The following is a 24223-nucleotide window of genomic DNA, read 5'->3' as shown; positions in this document are numbered from 1 at the left end:
TCAATCACCATGAGGTTCATATCCTTCATGAAGTGCTCCTCTAATCTGTGTCTTCTCCTCCAAACACTTCAGACCATCAGAGGGATCCTGCAAATTTGAACAATAGAGTGGAAAGACTGAGAAGATCAAGCCCTAGGCTCCCAGGAGGCTACTTGCTCAGCAGTAGAAGTTCCCATCCCTACCCTGCAGCCAGAAGCTTTGTGAGGAGTTCCCTTTGTGAGGACACAATAGTCCTTTTACACCCTCACTGAGTCTAAATGTGCCTTCTGGCATAACATTTGCATGAATAAAAAAGGAAAATCATATATCTTCTTAGCAGAACAAAGATGATATGCCTCAAGGTGACTTTCTGTTTCCAGATATAAGGGCAAAGAAAAACTCGACAAAAAGTTTAATCTCCCGAAAGCAATAAGGCAGAATAGTTTGTGTCTATTTTCCCATTTAAAATCATCTTGCGGGGCACCTGGGTGGCTCAGAGGGTTAAAATCATCTTGCATGCTGAATGATTTTTCTTCAAATTAACTTTTCAAATAAATAGATGTAAATACTAAAATTCATTTTTGAAATTATCTTTTTGTCATTGAGGATATCTAAATGACATTATTCATTAAACTTAAATGAGTTATGTATATACTAAAAATTAAGATTTTTGAAAAAAAAGACATCAGGTAACACTTGAAAGATTGATTACACTTGATTATGTATTATAGATTGAAAACACTTACAGTTATTCAGCTTTTTGTTTGTGTCACCATGCATATGGACACCAAATATACCTGCATAAACAGATTATCTTAAGCACTTAGCACTTACACTGTCATTTGAACAGATCATAGAGAAAGACTTGCCTGTGCATTATTAATTTATCCACCTGCGGGCGCCTGGGTGGCTCAGTGGGTTAAGCCGCTGCCTTTGGCTCAGGTCATGATCTCAGGGTCCTGGGATCGAGTCCCGTGTCGGGCTCTCTGCTCAGCAGGGAGCCTGCTTCCTCCTCTCTCTCTCTCTCTGCCTGCCTCTCTGCCTACTTGTGAACTCTCTCTGTCAAATAAATAAATAAATAAAAATCTTAAAAAAAAAAAAAGAATGTACTTTAAAAAAAAAAAAAATTATCCACCTGCATTGAAATGCCATTATTCAGTAGGTTTTTTTTATTGTGTTATTACTTTATGTCAGAAAAACAAATTGAAGAGCCAAGGACTGACATATTTCAAAACTCTAAATATCCTTTTGGGAGCCTTCAAGCTTTATTCTGTAGATCAGAATTTTCATTCCTGAGTAATCTCTGCATTTCTCATTATTTAATTCCATAAGCAGAACCTGATCAATTCCAGGATTGTTTCCAGATATGCCTCACAATTTTCTAGCTGAAATTTGGTTTTCCAGCCATGTCCCATCTCTAGCTGCAATTTTTTCAAAAGATTATTTTTCCTGGAGGTAATTTCCACTTTACATTGTACTCCATGGACATCAAGCTGCATGGGTGTGCAGTGTCCGTAGAAAAACAGATCTCTTGTTTCTGATATTCTCATGGTCGCAGAGACTTCGATATTGCCAATAACGAGTTTCTTACAATGTTTCTTTGCTAGATGCACTAAGAACCCGAAATCAAAGTTTGCCCACAACTTCCTTAGTTTATCTTGTTATCCCAAGTATCTACCTGGTTCAGATTTCATGCCGAAATTTTCTCTCTACAATCGTGAAATGTAATTCAAAGTTATATTAAGATGCCAGGGAGGGCTTGCATTGTATTTCCATTTTTGGCTGTGGTGCACAGTGCATATCCACACAGCAGAGTTCCTGTTTTAACTCATGGCCTAACCTCAAAACATACCACTAGTAACCCTTCCTACTTTTCCTGGATATATTCAGGTTCCACATAACTAAAAACTCCATTTCTGAGTCTACAGTCACTGATAAATTGCAGTGTTCTTGGACCTAAGTGGTTACAAACAGCTAATCTCATCCAGCTTGCTGGGAAAAGCATTAAATACCGTTGTCCTTAGGGCCATTTGTTGAACTGGCTAGAGGCCAGACTTTTGGTCTATGAGGTCAGTAAGAAATGTAGGAATTTACAGTGAAATTGTAGATACAATGTAAGAATAAATAAAAATGTCTTCCTCTATTTACAAAGGGCAAAGAGATAGTTTTCCCTGATCAAGACTCCCTTAGTATTCCCTCAGTGTGATTCAACTTTAAACAGATTTCTTTCCAAAGTCTAGATGCTGACCTCCCTTTAGAGCATTTTCTTTAAGAAATGCACTGTGTAAATCCTTTCTCCACCCATTGAAATGCAAATCCTCTTCCAGTCTTTTGCCACTTTTATAACCCAGGAATGTCTTTCTAAAAGGAACTGGGAGTCATCCCTTTGAAATGTGATCTTAAGAAAGACCGAACCCCCATCACCCAGTTTCTGTGGGTGGGTAGGAGCCTAACTTTGATTAAGTACCAATTAGGGAGCACACATGGTCTAATCACATTGACCTACCTCCCCAAAGTGTCACCCAGGACTTTTCCACTAGCTGAATGAGCATTTACAAGCTCTCCCACACTTGCTTTCAGTAGAGCTGAGTCCAATCCTTCTTACCTCTTGCAATAGTCTTGAGTAAAGTCTTCCTTGCCTGTTAACTCAATCAGGTACAATTTTTCTCTGGCATTCCATTGCACTTTTTCTCAGACTGTTTCTTTAGAAACATGTCAGTCTGAGTCCTACTCTGACCAGTGGAATGCAGATCTCTCTGGAGACTGAGTTTGTTTTCCAGGCTTTACAGTATAGGGTAATCTTATTTGCATAACAAGTGACCTCTAGGTATGTAAAAACACACCACTGGAATTAGCTCAGTATTCTCTCAAAAGATGTAAAGAAAACTGTTTGGAGGTATTGTTTTGGTCTCTCAAGAAATTTAGGGAATTTATTTTTTCTTCTGCAATGCTGTATAAAGTGTCTGAGATTTTAATTTTGTATTTCCTTCTGTGCAACCTTACATGCTTGTTATTATGTTTAATTACGTAGAAAGAATAATGACTTCAGAAAGGTCCCCAGTCCTAATCCTCAGAACTAGTGAATGTGTCACAGAGTAAAAGGGATTTTGCAGATGTGAATAAATTAAGAATCTGATATAAAGGATTACCCAGTTGTGCCCCATGTGACTATGAGAATCCATGCAAGGGGAGGAAAAGCAGAAGAGGCAGAGGCAGAATAAGAGCAAAGACAACAGAAGCAAGAGGTTGAAGTAATGAAAGTCTATAATCCAATGGTTGGTAAGCTTCTAGAGGCTAAAAAAAGCAAGGAAAAAGCTTTTCCCACTACGGTCCACCAAGTATGCAGCCCTACAGACATACTGATTTTACGATTTCTGACATGCAGATCCATAAGAGAATATACCTTTATATGGTTTAATCCACTAAGTATATAGTATTTTGCCACAGCAAAATAAACAATGGATATACATACACAGTTATCAGTTGTGTTCTTTTCTGTGATACAGAAGAAACTTTGGGTTGGCAGGATTGTTTTATTTTCTCGACAGTGTATCATCATATGATAAAAGTAAATAATGGTCTGCAATTCCTGTGATGGTCATCCTGAATGTTTGTTTCTGCAAAATTATAACCCCCAAAGTGATGATGTTAGGAGGTGAGGACTGAGAGGAGATTAAGTGTGGAATACTAATGAATGGGATTATTGCCCTTATCAAAGGGATCCCAGAGAACTCTCTCACCCTTTTTTTATACCATGTAAGAAACAGTGAGAAGACCTCTGAATTGAGCCCTCACCATACGCTGAATCTGCTGGCACCTTGGTCTTGGAGTTCCCAGCCCACAGGGCTATGAGAAATACATTTTGTTGCTTAAGCCACCCAGTGTATGCTTTGTTAGAGCAGCTGGAACTGACTGACTATAGACTATGGTGTTTCATCATTTCTTCTATTGTGTAAGTCTAAAGTCACTTGTCTTTTATTGGTTAATAATGCACTTTTAAAATTCTGTAGTAAGCCCCTTTGGTAAAAATGAGCTAGCAGAGAATAGTGCATTTTAAATGAAATATATGTACAGGCATTTTCTTTTTTGGAAACTCATGATGAACAAAATATTTCTTGACATTAGGCATCTACTACAACAGAGAAAGGTAGTGGGTATATCATTGATGTCATGAGACCAGACAACTCAAATCTGCTGCAGAAATATCACCGTCCACTCCAACAGTGAGTATTTATTGAAAGAACATAGTAAAAATGTTGCATGTGCAGCTGCAGAAATAACATTTTCATATCACTCCAAAGATTCATTTTTTTAAAAATTTAGGTCAAATTACTCTTTTTCTTAAATTAATTTTGATCATTTAAATCAAAGTTCTTTTTTTTAATGTACCAAGAAAATTCAATTGATATTTTTGAATTTATTAGCTTAAGAAATTATTTACAAACAGGTAAAGGCAGACAGTTTTATAACAATATCATCTAATGCATTGAACAGAAAATCTGGTAACTGCAAAAATGGTTCGAATATATTCATACAATTTATGAAATCAAAGTAAACCTTTTGAATGTACATTTCATTAAAGGTAGATTCTATAAGATTTTAAAATGTTATAAATTTAGTTAAAAATTACACCAATAATAAAATTATTTTTGCAATGATAAAATGAATTCTAAATTTGATGAGGCAAATGTCATTGTATAATCATTTTTTATTAAATTCAGAAAACTATGGAGCCAAATGACTTTGTGATAGGTTGTGGTAAATATATATCTCCTGATTCTAACCAAACAAGATGTAAAGTTCTACCAATCAGTGAGAAGCTTAAGTTATTAAAAGTTACACACACTCATGTGTACACACCACAACTTCTTTATTTTAATAGAAGGAGCCTAATGCTAATACTGAATAAGCAAAAATACTCCAGCATAAGCATGTGCACTTTCTGCTTTGACTGCTCATTGTTAATGAGAATTTAAGATGTTATAAAACTGGGACAATTACTGACATGCGCTCACATTTATTAGGTCGGCGGCCCTGGGTATGCAGGAGGAACAATAAAATGGCTGCCAGGCCACCATCTTCCCCTACTCAGGACTTTCCCGCCAGAAGGATATCTGTCAAGGACATGTCACCTTGAGTAAACTGAAACTTATTTGAGAAACAGAAACCAGGTACTTTGGACTTTCCAACCTCCAACCTCTAACCTTACCAAATATGGTTATGAGCCCCCGCCCTGCCCTGGCCCAATAAAAGCTCACTCAACCCCTTCTTGGGTGCAACTTCCCTGACTCTTCTCTCCTGAGTCATGGAACCTTGCCTGAGGGAGCCTTTAATAAACCTTGCCTTGTGCCTATCTCACCTGGTGTCATGTGTATCTCACCCGTAAAACCTTACATTTGGTGCCGAAACCAGGGTGGTGATTGAGGACCCACCCTGGTGAGGAGGCTCTCTCCTCTTCCTACTCGGACCTGGATCTGCCTCTCAGAACGCCACTTCTGAAGCCATAGCTGGATCAAGGCATTCGCCACCGCTAGGGAAACAGCAGACGTGGTTGCCATGATTCTCATTGAGCACACCATCCCAAGATTTGGACTTCCTTGAACCCTACAATCAGACAACAGACTAGCCTTCATCTCCAGCATTACATAGCAGGTCTCTAGGAGCCTCAACATCACCTGGAAACTCCATATCCCCCTATCATCCCCAGTCCTTGGGTAAGGTCGAGAGGGCCAACAGCCTCCTCAAGGAGCACTTCACTAAACTCACTCTCAAAACTCACCTCTCTTGGCCAACCCTTCTCCCACTAGCACTCACCTGACTCAGGGCCTCTCCTCACGGACCATCAGGACTCAGCCCCTTTGAATTCTTGTATGGCAGGCCCTTCCTGCTCAATCACAACCTCCCTGCTTCTCCTCCAACCCTTCTATCCTATCTGCCCTATCTGACCCTCCTACCCGAGCCCTTTTATGGGCCTATGCAGATGCAACCATCCCCGCCCCCAACAGCCTGGGTGGAGACTTCCTCCAGGCCTTACACTCACCAACCGTTCCAGTATGGGCAACCTGTCCCACTGCTTCATCTGTGCAGCTCTAGGATCCAACTCAGTTATAAGGTGCCCTTACCACACTCTTTCAATGCAACCACTCCCACCCCTACTCCCTTAGTGGCGCCCACCACCCTACAGAATGTTCCCTCATTTATCGATCCTCAAAACCCAGTATTCCCATTCTGCTATTCATCCCCAAACACCTTCTTATGCAATTCAACTAACTCATCCTCCTCTATCCATGCTCTTCCGGGAGGATTCTTTTGGGGTAATGGCACCCTATCAAAAACCCTCAACTTTTCAAACACTCTCCTATGTGTCCTAATATCCCTGGTCCCTCAACTAACCATCTATATACAAGTGGAAATGGCCATCCTCACTACCCCCCTCCCCCAACAGAAAAGGGCTGTATTTCTTCCCCTGGTCATCAGGGTCTCCTTAGTGTCCTCTTTAGTGGCCACTGGACTGGGCACCAGGGCGTTAGCCCACTCCATAGACGCTACCCGAGATTTATCCAAACAGCTCTGGACAGCCACCGAGGCCTCAGCTTAGTCCTTGGCATCCCTAGAGTGGCAGATTACCTCAGTGGCCCAGGCTCATACGTGAGGTTTCCAGAGTCATGGTCAACCAGCTCCTCCTGCATCCCTACTCCCACCTGCCCACATCTGAGGAACCCTATGACCATGCCCCCTGCCAGCAGGAAGTAGCCAGATCTGATTCGCCACCCCTATTACACCAAAACGGTTGGAATGTTAGGTCTGCAGCCCTGGGAATGCAGGAGGAACAATAAAATGGCTGCCAGGCCGCCATCTTCCCTTACTCAGGACTTCCTGCCAGAAGGACATCTGTCAAGGACACATCACCTTGGGTAAACTGAAACTTATTTGAGAAACAGAAACCAGGCACTTTGGACTTTCCAACCCCCAACCTCTAACCTTACCAAATATGGTTATGAGCCCCTGCCCTGCCCTGGCCCAATAAAAGCTCACTCAACCCCTTCCTGGGCATGATTTTCCCCTACTCTCCTTTCCTGAGTTGTGGAACCTTGCCTGAGGGAGCCTTTAATAAACCTTGTCTTGCATCTGTCTCACCTGGTGTAGTGTGTATCCTGCCTGTAAAACCTTACAGTATTCAGGGTTTTTTTGTTTGTTTGTTTGTTTGTTTTTTTCCAAGCTGCCATTAAAAACTGCCAAATGAAGCTCCAAAATGTTCAACTTCTGGAATTTTGTGGAACATTGGAATTAATGCAAAAAAAAAAAAAAAAAAGCAAGCAAGAAGCTATCAAAATTCATCCCACAAAAGCAAGATAAAATAATAGGTATTATTTTGAGGTGAATAGAGGGCTCTAGCCTCTTTTGGTCCCTGGGTCCCCTTTGCTCCTGCTAAGGCCAAGAAAAGGACCAATAGCCATCCCGTTTGACTAAGATAAGATAACTAGTAATTGCTCCTGCTGAGACAGAAGAAAAGACCAGATGCCCAGTCCTGTTTTGAATAAAAAAGAAAGAGGAAACAGCCCCCAAGGTGATTTAGCACTCTCCTGAGATGCCTCCACATAGATTATACTTCCACATGAAAGGACCATTTGGCCTTTAGAGACCACAAAAACACCCAGCTACCATCCCCCATTGCCTGTAACCATAAAAACTCACTCCTGACCCTGTCAGTTGCTCAGTCTTTGGGAATGATCCCACTGAGCCCGCTGGCATTAAGAAAGCTGTGTTCTTCTATCTCTCCATGTGGCATTTGGGTTTTCTCCGTCATCGGATTTTCCGCAACAATTTAATTTTAAAATTATTTGATTGAACTTTGGAATTTTGAAACATGGAAAGAGTCTTTTGATGGGTTCATATTTTAATTGGATAAATTCATAATATTTGCCTGAATGGAATAAAAATGAAAAATCAACAATTTTGTAGCATATACATTTTGCAATATATTCAAATACTTGTAAATAGTGATAACTTAATTGATAAGTATTATCTTCTTAAAATACTTGCCAAAAATTGAATGGAGGCAAAACAAAAACAAATTATACTTGTAAAAATATTTGGCCTGTATTTTTTACAGATTTCTGTTAGAAATGGAATTTTAAAAAGTCTGGCATTTAACTAAATTTATTTATAGCTCACCAGGAACCTCAGCCTATCTAAGGAGAATATTCCTTAGAAAAAAAGTATATTCTATAAAGAGTAAAATATACAAAATCTTTCCATGCCTTCCAAAATTTTTAATCATGAAAATGCAATGATACGGAAAGCTCTACACAATTATTTAAAAAATTAAAAATAACAAGATCATATTGAAAAATCAACTAGCTTTTATTTTTTTAATTTTTTTTAAAGATTTTATTTATTTATTTGACAGACAGAGATCACAAGTAGGCAGAGAGGCAGGCAGAGAGAGAGGAAAGGAAGCAGGCTCCTTGCTGAGCAGAGAGCCGGACACAGGGCTTGATTCCAGGACTCTGGGATCATGACCTGAGCCAAAGGCAGAGGCTTAACCCACTGAGCTACTCAGGTGCCCCTCAAGTAGCTTTTAAGGAAAATAGAGTGATATTAGAAATAGCTAAGCTCAGAAACTCATTGGAGTATTTGAATATGTAGAAACAAATTACACTTTTATCTCCTCTTTTGATATTTAGATAAACAACATACTTCCTTATTGGACTTTTATTTGGATGAATATATAGTATTTTCATTGTATAAATAAGCTTATTTTTGAGAATGAATCTTGAGCAGAATTATTCCATAGGTCTACCAACATAGTACAATAAATTTATCAGACAATAACAAAATTACCAAATTGTATTCATTTTATTGCATCATTTCACTCTAAAATAATTTCTGGTTTTGACATTAGATATATGATCACATCAATCACACCTTATCTTATTTGCACAGAGGAAGAGACACAGAGAGAAATCTGATCCCATATGCATCCCAATAAGAGATGATTCTCTAAAGAACCATTTATCACATTAAGACCACACCCTTCTCTGGACCACACCCTGCTCTGGTCCTTGGAATCTACCTACTTAGTTATTCCCTGATTTCCCCATACCTCTTCATGAACTCACTCTAGATTTATTTATTTTGCACAGAAATTTTTGCAAACCAGGGCACATGCATTTCCCTTTATATCCTATCTGCATGCAGTATGTCCAATGTTAAATATGTTGTTTTGGGGATACGTGTGTGTGTGTGTGTGTGTGTGTGTACGTGAGACAGAGAGACAGGGAGAGAGAAAGAGAGAAGTCTTCCTTTGGTGGGGTAGAGGTAGGGCTTGTGGCATGATTTGCAATGAAAACACAGCACTGAATAGATACAGTTGTACTGAAATCATGGATTGGTGGAGAATCAAGATTAATTTAAGTACTTCCTTTTTACACTTTCTTTGAGCCTTTCCACAGGGATATCTCCACTTTGCCACACTTCCAGAGTTTTTGGTTCCTCCAGTCATTCTTAGGACCTCTGTAGCTCTTGAGATACCTCTTGATGTATTTTTATTAAAGGTATATTAAGAATAAACAACCAATATGCAGAATATAGGAGGATTTTCATTAGTTATATAACTATTTAGCCAGTAATCATCACATGTTTAAAGAAAGACAGTTAAATCTGAATATATCAAATGCAGTTCTAAAATGAAGTTGTCAGTGGTAGTATAAAGAACACAGTTTCAAAGTTTCAGATTATTGAAAAGATTTTTACAAATCTGTGGTATAATTTAAGAGTTGAGAAAATTTAATGCTACCTTGATGCCTGAAAACAGTGCAAGGGGATGGTCATATTTGACTTATTAACTATTATAATTATTAAAATATCATAGTTATTATGATTTGTATCTATTTTTCAAAAAACATTATGAATCATTTCTCTATGATGGTATTTGATTTTCTAAGCTTGAAAAAAAAGCTATTTTAGAGTAGAAATCAGAAACTGAAGTTACATAAGAAAGATACAGTACCTGCATACCTATTCAGAGACACACATCACAGAAAGAATTCAAACAAAACAGACTAATGCTTAGAATTCTATTCTGAAATAAGTCAATCAGAGAGAAAGACAATTATCATATGAATCTCTCTGATATGAAAAATTTGAGAGGCAGGACAAGGGGCCGTGGAGGAAAGGGAGAGAAGAAAATGAATAAGGTGGGACCTGGGAGGGAGACAAAGTATAAGAAACTCTTAATCTCAGGAAAGAAATTGAGGATTGTGGGGGCGGGGGGGGGACTTGGGGGGGTTAGGGGGAGGGATAAGGTGGCTGGGTTATGGACATTGGGGAGGGTATGTGCTATGGTGAGTGCTATGAATTGTGTAAGACTGATGATTCACAGACCTCTACCCCTGAAGCAAGTAATACATTATATGTTAATTTTTTTAAAAAGAACCATCTATTTTAAAAAATTCCATTCTACTGTCAATAATGTACATATGACTTACTTGGTTTGTTCTTGAAGTTTACAGATGATGTAGTAAAAGAATATTTTGTTAAATTATTTCTTATAAGGGTCTCTTTCATAACAGTTGTGATAAATTCATGCTGATAGGGAATTATAAGAAATGTCCCAAAAATTTTTTAAAAGGGAAAAAAAAAGCCAATTTCCCTTTTCCTTTCCTCCCTGATTTCTTTTTAACACATTAATGATTTTAGATACCTGAGTTAAATGCTATCAGTATTTATGAACAAAAAAATTCAATATTTTCAGTTACAACTTCATGATTTTGATATGCAGTAGGGAAAGAAATAGGAAGCAGTACATCAAATGTGTAGAGCCACAAAAATTAAATTGTAATCATTCAAGGGGAAAAAAGAAGCACCGAGGAAGAGTGTAGCACAGTCTCCTTTTGTCTTTCAAGTCTCTGTGATTTTGTCTCTGGCTTTCAGTCTGTGAGATCCTTCTTCAATCCTTTCAGCTGGACAACTGCTCACTCCAGGGAGTAAGTCCATATGGTTCAAACCTTGCAGTGTGCAGAAAGAGAGTCCCTTTTCTCCGAAAGCCTCACTCTACTTTTTGACTGGAGGGTTGAGATGGGGGGAACCCACCTGACAATCATCCTGAGAGTATTTTTTTAAAAAAGGAAAAATTTGACTAGAAGGAAAAAAATAAATAAAGATATACTCTTTCCCACTCTCTCTTTAACCAAAGATTTCACATTTTTGTTGAGAATCACCTAAAATACCATTTGAGGTGAAGTGAAAATTTATCCTGTGGTTTAAGACAAGAAAAATTCCTAAGAGACAGAACTTAACTTCAATATTTTAACTTCGGACAACAACAAAAATTACTTATTTATCCAAGTCATTCAAAAATACAGTGTCAAAAATAAATAAATCTTTTATAAAAGCATTATATGATTTCACATTATAATTAACTATTTTGAAATATTATGGAGATAGAAATTTGTGTAGAAATATACACAAGTAATATACATATGTGTTTGCTTTTTTGACTTTTTTGGGTATTATTTTCTCATATAGGAAGCAGCAGCCTATAAGGTTTTTATCTCTGTATAAATAAGAGGTTTTTTTTTTTTTTAAAAGATTTTATTTATTTATTTGACAGATGGAGATCACAGAGGAGCAGGCAGAGAGAGGAGGAAGCAGGCTCCCTGCTGAGCAGAGAGCCCAATGCGGGGCTTGATCCCAGGACTCTGGGACCATGACCTGAGCTGAAGGCAGAGGTTTTAACCCACTGAGCCACCTAGGCGCCCCATAAATAAGAGTTTTAAACAACACATTTATATCATATCATGGAAAATATGAATGAATTGAAATTTATTAGTAGAGGAAACTGGGGATTGTGGTTCTGGTCTGTTTGGTTACTAGGAAAATTATTCACTAACACTTAGATGTACTAAATAAAAGAACAATTAACATTGAGTAATCTATACCATGCTCATGGATGGAAAGAAATAATGTCATTACTGTGGCATTCCCCACAAATCATTCTGTAAAATGAATGGGATTCCAAAATCAAAATAACTTCTGTAACAGATTTTCTTAAAAGCTCATATGAATAAATGAAGGCCCTCACATAATTAAGTATGTTTTATTAAAGGTTTAAAAAGAGTGACTAGGAACCCCTGGGTGGCTCAGTCGGTTGAATGACTGCCTTTGGCTCAGTTCATGGTCTCAGGGTCCTGGGAACGAGTCCCACATTGGGCTCCTCACTTCACAGAGAGCCTGCTTCTCCTTCTCCCTCTGCCTGCCACTCTGACTACTTGTGCTCTCTATCTCTCTGTCAAATAAATAAATAAAATCTTAAAAAAAAATAAAAATAGAAAAATAAAAAGAGTGACTCCACAATAAGATATTTGGGTTTATTATCAAATTGTAGTACTTAAAACTGTATGCCATTGGCACTAAAAACTCACAGAAACACACCCATGTATAATTAGAATTTTAGTATATAATTTAAAATCACAGTATTATTACAGCAATTAAATTATAATTATGGAAACTTACTCAACATGTCTTCTCCCTCATATTTTCAGTGTTGCTCTTCACTGAAAGCCTCTCATGAAAATTAAAGGATATACTATGCTAGTTGCTTCCTTCTTGTCTAACTGCACAGTGCCCTTACTCTCCAACCTTGTTTTTTTTTTTTTTTAAAGATTTTTTATTAATTTATTTGACATAGAGATCACAAGTACGCAGAGAAGCAGGCAGAGAGAGAGAGAGAGAGAGAGAGAGAGAGAGAGGAGGAAGCTGGCTCTTTGCTGAGCAGAGAGCCCGATGTGGGGCTCGATCCCAGGACCCTGGGATCATGACCTGAGCTGAAAGCAGAGGCCTTAACCCACTGAGCCACCCAGGTGCCCCCCAACCTTGGTTTAATACCATCCACAACAGAGTAAAAAATTGATTAGAGAGAAGGAGAAAGTCTTCTTGATGGCTGGAGTTGTAATAATTTACTAGATCCTTTTGGATTTAGAGACTGACATCAGTCCTAGCCAGATACTATTTTTAAATACATCTACTTTCTCTTCTTTTGTACCATTGTTTCCCTTCCTGAACTTTTCTAATCACATACTCATGCATTTTGCTGACTTTTTGTTTAGGAGCATATTTTGTGGTTTGAGAATTTTTGGATGGCACAGGTAGTCTGAATGTGGAACCCAAGTGCACTTGAGGCCCAGTTTGTGGTTACATATTCTTAGTCAAAAATTTGTTTCCTCCACCCAGTACCTGTTTTCTGGCAGGAAAATTTTTGCAATTTATTCTGCAGGATGAATTTATATTTATTTCATCCTTATTTGAGGTTTGGACCTTTTTGGTCTATATTCATATGAAAGCTTTTATTTGACTCTGAACTTTGGTCAAGTTCCAGATTTTACCTCTTTTTTTTCTCAATTCCATGTGACCTTCTAATAGGAACTTAAGTTCACTATTGTTTAACAGATGTTTCAAATGTAAGATCAAGGTCAAAGTAAGCATCACTTGGCATTCACAGCTCTATTTGGTTTTGACTTCTGAGCATATATACTATTTTTTTAAATGAGGTTTCTTTTTCCTCTGTCCTCAATCCGTCTCTCACTTTCACCATATTTAGTGATTATATTTGTGATAAAATTAAGTGCCATTCTGCAGGACACGGAAGTCTTGCTCTGTTGTTAATATACTTTGTGGTAATCAATCCAGATTCTGACAAAAGATTCAGATAATAATTACTCTTTTAATTTATTATTATACATATTCTAGAGGACATGCATGATAGGATGAAATAAGTACTAGCCACATACTATTTAATTACATCCACTTTTTTTCTTCTGTATCATTCCCTCTATTACTGAAGTTAGTCACATGCTCACTTTTATTTTCCTGTAGGTTGAATAAAACTACATGAATGCAGTTTTAAATATGTACCTGTTCACTGTTTTGAGAAATGCCATATTTAATGCTGGCTATGCTGGGGGAAAGCAACCCTAAAAATCGTAGCACTCTTATGAACTTGGATGGAATACCATAAAAGGCTAAATTTATCCTTCTACTAAGTTATATTTTAAATCTTTTTTGTTCATGGCCCTGAAGACAGTAATGTAATTAGTGTCAAAATTTTCAAACAAGGCTACTTGCTATTAACTAGCCAAAGGGTAGTAATTCCTATCAGTCAGTGGTTAAAATAACAATCGTTCTATTCAGCAACACTGATCTCAAGTTTTATACATCCCTAAGTTGTAGTAATGTAACAGACTTAAAAATCTACCTAGAGTATAATGCTTACACTAATACAAAAATGTCTTGGAAAATGAACATTTTCTTTGTGAAACACTACAATAGCCAAGATCTGGAAACAATCTAAGTGTCCATGGATGGATGACTGGATAAAGAAGATGTGTTATACATATATAAGGGAATACTATTCAATCATAAAAGAGAATGAAATCTTGCCATTTGCAACACCATGGATTAATGTTGAGGGCATTATGCTGTGTGAAGTAAATCAGGTAAAGAAAGACAAATACTGCCTGATTTCACTTATATGTGGAATCTAAACAAAGAAACAAAACATAACCCAGACCAATACAGAGATTAAGTTGGTGGTTGACAGAGAGTAAGAGAGTTGGAGAGGGGAGCAAAATGGGTAAAGGAGATTAAGAGGTACAGAGTTCCAGTTGTAAGATAAATAAGTCATGGGAATATAATGTACAGTGATAAATTGTATTAATTTTAAAAAGTGACAGTGACAAATGTTCCCAAGACTTAACTGTGGTGATCATTTCAAAATGTATACAAATATATACAAATGTGGAATCACTGTGTTGTATACCCAAAACTAATATAATATTTTATCTCAATTATACCTCAATAAGAAAAAAAAAAAAGAACACCTCATTGAATGAAAAAAGAAAAAAAAAAAAGACGCACCTTGGTTCTTTAGGATCAAAGGAGGTATAATAGAAGACATGATTTATGGTCTAAAAAAAACAAAATTTGCTTTTAGCATTTCCAGAAGAACCACATTTAACCTCTCCTTGGTTCTTCATTAGATTTTACAATAAATTTTATTATTTGCTTAATTCTATTATATTCCTGGTCTAATGCCATGATGAATTAAACTTTGTTCATTGATATTCTAGTGCTTTTCAAATATCTAATTATACTAAACACACTGAATTTTGTTACATCTCATCTCTTTCTCAGAGAGTGATTAAGAATGCAGATTAATAATATGAAAAGATAACATTGTTCTAGTAGGTCTGATGTACATTCTTTTTTTCTTTAAGAATTAATTAATTAATTTATTAATTAATTAATTTATTTATTTTAGGGAGACAGAGAGAGCGAGTGAGAGTATGAGAAGAGGGGAGGGTCAGAGGGAAAAGGAGAAGCAGACAGGAAGTCCCACTAGGGACTTAATCCCCAAACCAGACAGATGCCTAACTGACCGAATGAACCACCCAGGCCCTGCTTGATATGTATTCTTATTCTTATGTTTTTGGGTGGAACGTAGGGAATTGGCTAGATTTGGAGACAAAAATAAAAATAAAAAAATTAAAAAGCCATAAAAAAATTGCTTTGACTAATGCCCCTGTACCTGGTACTTCCCATCCCCCACCATTCAAAGCTTGACTCCAATGGCTCATCATCTCATTGTCTATTAATGTGACCTCACCAGATTAACTATACTGTTTCAGTTTTGCTTTAATTTAGGCCAATTAACCAACCTTCTGTATGTTCAAAGCAGCTACGATGACCACATTATTTGTAAGAAACTGTCCCTACATGTACATTTGCATTTTACTGGATACTTTCAACCTGTCCTTGTCTATCCCAGTACACAGCTGTTCTCATCTATTCTGAGATCCATATCATTCCTTTTAAAAATTACTCTCCTCTTAGCTCCATGAATATGTAATTCTTTCTAATTACTCCAGTTTGTCTAGGACAAAAGTATTGTAAATGATTAATTAATATTTGATGTTTATTTTTCCAGTAAATGAATTTTCAAAGTTATTTTATTTCCAGATGGTAAAGGCAATAGCAAAAATGAATGAACAATATCAAATGAACTGCACATATACTTCTACTGTGTATGCTATGGAAGGCAATTTTGCCTTTTATGTATTTATATATTTCTTGATAACTGAGATTTTTATGTTGGAAAAAAGATAGTTACAATTTTATCACATGATATTAGCAATCAGTTTGTTAAAACTTCAAGTGGTTTGCCTCTCTAAATATCACCACCAGATTCATTGAAACCTTTCTAATATCCATTAGTTGGTATTTCCAGGTATTATTTTATTTCATAGATTTTATCTACTTAAAAGTTAAAGCATATAAGAATTTCCATTTTTAATCTGCACTATAATGAGGAAAACTGAGCATAAAGTACATTTTCATCCAGAATATATAGAGGTAAACTTTATTTTTTTTTTAATTTTTACATTTAAATTCAATTAGCCAACATATAGTACAACATTATTTTCAGATGTAGAGTTCAATAATTCATCAGTGCATGTAACACCCAGGGCTCATCACATCGTGTGTCCTCCTTAATATCTATCAACTGATTACCCCATCCTCTCTATTGACTCCCTCTCCAGCAACCCTCAGTTTGTTTCAATAGTTAATAGTCTCTCATAGTTTTTCTCCCTCTCTGAAGACTTCCCATTCATTTTCCCTCCCTTCCCCTGTGATCCTCTGCACTGTTTCTTATATTCCACACATAAGGAAAACCATACAGTAATCGTCTTTCTCTGACTGACTTATTTTGCTCAGCATAATACCCTCCAGTTCCATCCACATTGATGCAAATAGTAAGTATTCATCCTTTCTGATGTCTGAGTAATACATGTATATTACTCAGTACATACATATACATATTACTATTATATTATATATATATTTTATATATATACTATATTTATATATATATTTTATATATAGTATATATGCTATATATACTATATATTATATATGTACTGAGTCATATATAATATGACTCAGTACATACATATACATATTACTCTATACATACATATATATATATATATATATATATATATATATATACACACCGCTTCTTTATCCATTCATCTGTTGATGGATATTTCAGCTCTTTCCACTGTTTGGCTGTTATGGATAAGGCTGCTATAAACATTGGGGGTACAGATGGTCCCTCAGACCAATACATATGTATCTTTGGGGTAAATACTTGGTAATGCAATTGCTGGGTGGTAGGGTAGTTCTATTTTTAACTTCTTGAGGAACCTCCATACTATTTTCCAGAATGGCTTCACTAGCTTCATTCCCACCAACAGTGTAAGAGGGTTCCCCACTTTCTGCATCCTCGCTGACATTTGTTGTTTCCTGACTTGTTAATTTTACCCATTCTGACTGGTGTGAGGTGGTTTCTCATTGTGGCTTTGATTTGCATTTCCGATGCTAAGTGACAGAACATTTTTCCATGTGTCTGTTGGCCATTTGTATGTCTTCTTTGGAAAAATGTCTGTTTATGTCTTCTATTTCTTCACTGGATTGTTTGTTTCTTGGGTGTTGAGTTTGTTAAGCTTTCTACAGATCTTGGATACTAGCCCTTTTTCTGATATGTCATTTACAAATATCTTCTCCTAGTCCATAGGTTGCCTTTTAGTTTTGTTGACTGTTTTCTTTGCTTGCAGAAGCTTTTTATCTTGATGAAGTCCCAATAGTTCATTTTTACTTTTGTTTCCCTTTCCTTTGGAGACCTCTCTTGCAAGACCAGCCAACATAGAAGAGATTGCTTCCTGTGTTCTCCTCAAGGATTTTGATGGATTCCTTGCTCACATTCAGTTCTTTCATCCATTTTGAGTTTATCTTTGTGTATGTTGTAAGAAAATGGCCCAGTTTCATTCTTACACACGTGTCTGTTCAATTTTCCCAACAACATTTATTGAAAAGACTGTCCTTTTTCCATTGGATCGTCTTTCCAGCTTTGTTGAAGATTAGTTGACCATAGAGTTGAGGGTCCATTTCTGGGTTCTCTATCCTCTTCCATTGATGTACGTGTCTGTTTTTGTACCAGTACCATACTATTTTGATGATTACAGCTTTGTAATATAACTTGAAGCCTGGAATTGGGATTCCTCCAGCTTTGGTTTCTTTTTAATACTCCTTTCTGGTTCCATACGAACTTCAGGATTATTCCTTCCAGCTCTGTGAAAGATGTTGATTGTGTTTTTATAAGGATTACATTGAATGTATAGATTGCTTTGGGTAGCGTAGGCATTTCAACAATATTTATTCTTCCAATCCTGTGCATGGAAGGTTTTTCCATTTCTTTGTGTCTTCTTCAATTTCCTTCATAAGTGTTCTGTAGTTTTCAGATTACAGATCTTTCACCTTTTTGATTAGGTTGATTCTTAAGTATATGGTTTGGGGGCATTGTAAATGGGATTGATTCCTTAATTTCTCTTTCTTCTGTCTCATTTTTAGTATATAGAAATGTAGCTCATTTCTGGGCATTGATTTTACATCCCACCATGTTGCTGAATTCCTGTATGAGTTCTAGAAATTTTGGGCTAGAGTCTTTTGAGTTTTCCACATAAAGTATCATGTCATGACTTCTTCTTTGCCAGTTTGACTGCCTTTTAATTATTTGTATTGTCTGATTGCTAAGGTTAAGACTCCTAATACTATGTTGAACAACAATGGTGAGGGGGGCATCCCTGTCATGTTTCCTGACAGAGGTAAACTTTATAAACAAATATCACATTTATTCCTGAGAAACAGAAGAATGGATTTTTCAAAGAGACAACTTTTTCCAATCCTAATTACTTACATATCAACACCATCAAAAAGTTGAGAGCAAACACAAACACATGGACACACACACACACACACACACACATAGAAATATAGAATTCTACGTTCTTCCCAGAAATGAGTAAGCCTGAAGTAAGCGTCTGATTCACAATGTACTTGATAATAGTCTTTCTATAAAGGGAATAGGTTATTTTTAAGCATGGATGCTCCTCTAGATGACATGAAAAAAAATTCAAAATGAAATTTTCTGAAATATAGTATGGGTACTCCTTTTATTTAAATATGCTTATATATTCAACTAATTTTTATATGTTTTACTGAGCAATGTATTCTATAATAAAATTAAAATATGAAAATCCTTGCTTTTTAGGAATAATGTAGCTAAATCTATTTTATCATTGTTTTGATTATTGAATATGAGAATGCAATAAAGGAATGCATTATAGGAATGCATTATAAAATACATGTTGGGTGTATTCTCCACATGTGAAATTAATTATTGAAAAAATAAGACACCACCCGAGTAGGGAGCAAGCATTATATTTCATGTGATTTCTTTTAAACTTGAGCTTTGGGTGCCTGGGTGACTCGATTGAGTGTCTAACTTGGTTTTGGCTTGTGTCATGATCTCATGAGTGGTGGGACTGAGAGCCATGTTGGGCTCTGTGTTTAGCGGAGAGTCTGTTTGAAGATTGTCTCCCTCTGTACTTCATGCACACTCTCTCTCTCTCAAATAAAGAAATGTCTTTAAAAAAATAAATGAATTTCAGCCTTTTTTAATTATTTGGAATGTTAAACAATATTCTCTGATTTCTACTTTTTTAAAACTTTTCTAGCTTTAGTGAGATATAATTGACACAAGACTTGATTTTTTTGAATGGGGAGTATATTAGCAATGCAATATATTGAAAATTGAACATACTGTCTAATTTATTTTATGATCTTTTTACATTTTGAAAGGTTTAATGGAATTATTTATCATTTTTAAGTGACTTTGGGGATGTTTAACAATAACACTTTTCCCTTTGTCCTACCAGTTCAGATGGGATCTTTTGGAACTCTTTATCCTAAGTACCTGGTAGAGTTACTTGTGATAAGCTTCATGAATGTACAGGGACCCCTAAGACTATACCTCCAGGAGTTTCTCATTTTCAATTTAATCCACACCCATCTTTCATAATATTTATAAAATTATAATTTAAATGTTCTTAACAATTTATAGTTCTAGGAAATTTTGTTCCAGGTCAGCAAAATCTCAGTTGTATTTTTCTGGATATGTATGTCTCTCCAAATGTTGGAATGACAGTTTCCCTTTCACCCCAGATCCCTGAGGTTACCAAGAGAAATTATTGACTTTCAATTTGACTTTTTTCCTTTTTGTAAGAACAGGATTAATGTCTTCCATGTTCTTTATATATCAGAGATGAAACTGGAAGTTTGTTTTATTTTTCATCACTGCTATACAAAACAAAATGTATCAGCAAAGGGTTTGAATGTTTTTATTTTTGTTATTAAATACATATATTTGTGTTCTTGTAACTGTTTATTTTTTATTTTATATTTTTCTTAGCAAGAAAGCATAAATTTTACTGTTAAATATGCAGATCTAAATATGAGGAAAAGTGAGTAGATCAGTATTGCAGCAATCTAAGTGTATTTTTTATTATTAAACAATGCATGCTATTTTAATGTTAAATAACCAATTTTGGTCACATTTTGAAACCACAAAATAACACTTTATCACCAATAGTGGCTGATTCACTGATTGGATATTTACTATACAAATATGTCATTTCTGGGGAAACAAGATTCCCAGGAAATAAAAATAAAGTTTTCCAGAAAATCAAGGTACAATGTATGTGTGTCATATCACTATTTAGGTAGACTTTAAGGTTGGTGTAAGCATGTTAAAAAGTATGCCCTGAGGTAAGAGTTATTTTAGAAAGATAGAAGAAAAGTGGATAAATAATAAATCTCAGAAAATGAGAAAAAGTCATTAAAAATACTAATGACTAGGATGATTTTCAGATTACTATCATGGAAAAATACAATAATCTTATTTTTCAAATATGTATCAGTTAACTAATTTTGGTTTTCAGGTATTTTTGTTTTCATAGAAGATGAATACTTAAAAAGTCTTCCCTTTATCATCATATGAACTAAATTAGTTATGTCTAAATAGTTTGAATCTATTAATGCTAATATTTATAAATAAAATTTATAATTTCTAAATTGACAAATTAAATGTAACAACTTTTTAAAAGTTGTTTAAGTATTCTTATATACTGTTACCTGGGCATTAAATATATTCTGTCTTCCTTATTCCCAGGAGCTTAACCTATGTATTGTTATCCAAATATTTTCAGTTAATTACCCACATGTAACACATGATCTGGACTAGTTGAATCAGAGCACCTTCATTCCCTAATGACATGTTAACATGAGTATTAAATCTGGCCATTCAGAGACAACCACAGGACTTTTACTTGGAATTATGTTTCACATACAATTTCCAAGCTGATGGTGAATATGGCTGGATATTTGATGGGTATTCAAATTTATCCTGAGAACTTTAAAGGTACGAAAAAGTGAAATTACAGAAAACAGATCAAAGAAATGGAAAGAGTCTGGGACTGGAGTGGCATTACTGATCACTTTTGATCTTCTGAACACACAGATACATTGACCAAAAAATTGTCCATAATTTCTATGCATATTAAGTCAGTTTGAATTGAATGTCTTGCTATCAAACATATCTGTCAAAGATGACTATTTCAACAAAGATAAAATTATGACTTGCCTCCTACAGATCTGAAATGAACATGTATTAAAAGTTTTCTTTTTAGCTCATTATAAAAGATGAAATGAAGCAGGGTTTACATAAAATTTAAAGAATGCAAAAAGAAGACACAATTATGGACCAAGCATAGTAAACTAAACTTGCTAATGTTTGCTAAACTTTTTTTTTTTTCCCCTCTGTGGGAATGGAGTGTGAATCCCTTCACAGAACAGAATTATTTGCATCTGCATTGCCATTAATTTTCCACAGAATACCTAGTTTAATATAGCTCAAACCAACGAAAGTCTAGAAGCTGGTGAGCCAGAAAAGTATGTGGCCATTATAAACAGTGAAAGATTTTCCACTGCAGATATTGTAGGGTAAATGAAAACTCCTTCTCCTTTTATAACTTCATAGAACCCTTCCTCTTTCTCCATCCTCTTGAAGGGTTTCCTTATAGACATAGTGAATCTGACTGCATATAGAGATACATCTCATTAAAGATTAAGCCCAGTCTCCAGTTTTTACAATCTCTATTTATCTCCAAGTTTTCAGACTAGATTAACATTTAGATATGTAAAAATGCTCCACCAGAATTAGCTCTGAGTAGTCTCTAAGGAGATGTACCAGAGACTATCAGGAGGCCTTTGTCTCTTGAAAAGATAAAAGAAATTTCATTGTTCTTTCTTCTGCTTTATTGTTTAAATTTGCGTGATTGTCTTTTGTATATGAATGCAAATATGAATGCTTACTGAGTAATTAACTGTTTCTTTATTTCTCTTCTTTGTTGGTACAGAAGTGTTTTTTGCTAGCAGAAATGATTTATCCAACAACACACAGAAATAATTTTTGCTTATTCCATATTTACCTACATATCTTAGTGGATACATATGCTATAGGGATTATAATTTTCAGATGTCTTTAAAAAAAGAGAGAGGTGATGATGGATCAATTTTTACCCAATTTTTATTTTGATGTAGTTCTTTAAAAATTAATTTACTCTTTTGTTATTTATTAGTTACGATGTTCTTATTTTGATTTAATTTTATTGTTATATATATGAGAAAACAATCCCTTGATCTGAGATACTCAAAAACATTAATCTAGAATATACATTTACTAAAATATCATATGTTCTATTTCCCATATATACATACAAATATAGCTTTTTTGTTGCAACTTACATCAAATTTTGTTGTGTTCTTCCTCAGTCATTTGAAAGAGACCACATTATTTTAAATTACATTTCTATCTACTTAAAAAGTTGATTCCTTGATGTTCATTTATTGAATTTTCAGAGTTAAAGTTGAAAACTTGTTTTATTTCATCCTTTACACAAGTTTATTATATTTTATTTTCCATCTGTCCTGAAATTTTAGAGCTAAATTTTTATAGTCTTTATGGATTTATTCTTGTTATACTATTTCTGTCAAGAATATTTACTCATGCACATATTTATTAAATAAGATTTACATAAAATATTCAACCTTTTGCTTTAGAATTAATTCAGTGCTCTTTGCATGTCACTGTATTCTAAAACTTTGCTATTCTTAAGTTCTTTTTTTTTAATGTCTGATCTATTTGCTACTCTTAGAAAATCCAATTTTGGGGGCACCTGAGCGGCTCAGTCAATGAAGTGTCTGCCTTCGGCTTAGGTCATTATCCCAGGATCCTGGGATCCAGCCCCGCCTCGGGCTCCCTGCTTATTGGGGAGTTTGCTTCTCCTTCTCCCTCTGCTTGCCATTCTCTCTGTTTGTGCTCTCTCTCTCTCTCACTCCATCAAATAAATAAATAAAATCTTAAAAAAAAAAGAGAGAGAGAGGATCTCATATTTGACTGGACTCAGACTTACAGGTAAAAACTCAGACAGTCTCTGTCTCTTGGTGATTTGTTTCTGGCACTTTTCTTTGGCCTCCGTCATTCTCTTGGCCAGAAGATTAGCATATTCTGCAGTCTTTTCCTTATTTTTCTTAGTATGCTGTTTCTAAGAGTGATATGCTGACATTTGTGTTGGAGGACAGGTGAAGTAACGAGATGCTGAATGTTGGACCCTTTGGTGCTAGCTTTCTTACCTTCTTTGTTTAGGGATTTTTCTTACAACATACAGGCAGATGTCATCTTCTTTAGAAAGTTTGAAAATTTTGTGAATTCAGCTAGCTCTTTTGGATCCCAGGCAATGAGGCACAGCAGTATCAGTGAGTCCAGGTATATCCTTCTCTCTCTCTCTCTTTTTTTTTTTTTTTTTTTTTTAAAAAATTATCAAGTTGAGAACACTGAGATTGGGATACACTATGCAGCCTCATACAAATTTGGGCTCACTTTCACCAGTCCTCCCTGGTCTGTAGCAGGGATACCCCTGACTCAGGAACAGGTGGACATGGTCACGGGTTAAGACACTCTGTTTCATGAGGAAGTCTTGTTTGTTGTTACCACCACTGATTCGGACCACACAACCCTTCCTTTCTTCACCCAGGGCATCAGCAGCAACGTCTGTGCCATACACTTCTCATAAAAGTTGTGAAGTTTGGATTTATCATCCACTTCACTGAATTTCTCCAGAAATTCAAAGGCTGAGAAAGAGATGCTGAGCTTTATCCTAAAGGAGTCTATCACTTCTGAAGTGCTGTAAGAAAGAGTTTTAGTTCTTAATTCTACTTCATCATACAT

At 35.7% G+C, this 24223-nt stretch overlaps 1 pseudogene; it reads right to left on the bottom strand.

Moving 5' to 3' along the window:
• Positions 1-24223, bottom strand: LOC116574050 (annotated as a pseudogene).

This window comes from Mustela erminea, chromosome 15, assembly GCF_009829155.1.
Source record: "Mustela erminea isolate mMusErm1 chromosome 15, mMusErm1.Pri, whole genome shotgun sequence".
NCBI classification, from domain to species: domain Eukaryota; kingdom Metazoa; phylum Chordata; class Mammalia; order Carnivora; family Mustelidae; genus Mustela; species Mustela erminea.
Note: the sequence above shows the minus strand (reverse complement) of the source record. Positions and strands in the feature narration are given on the sequence as shown.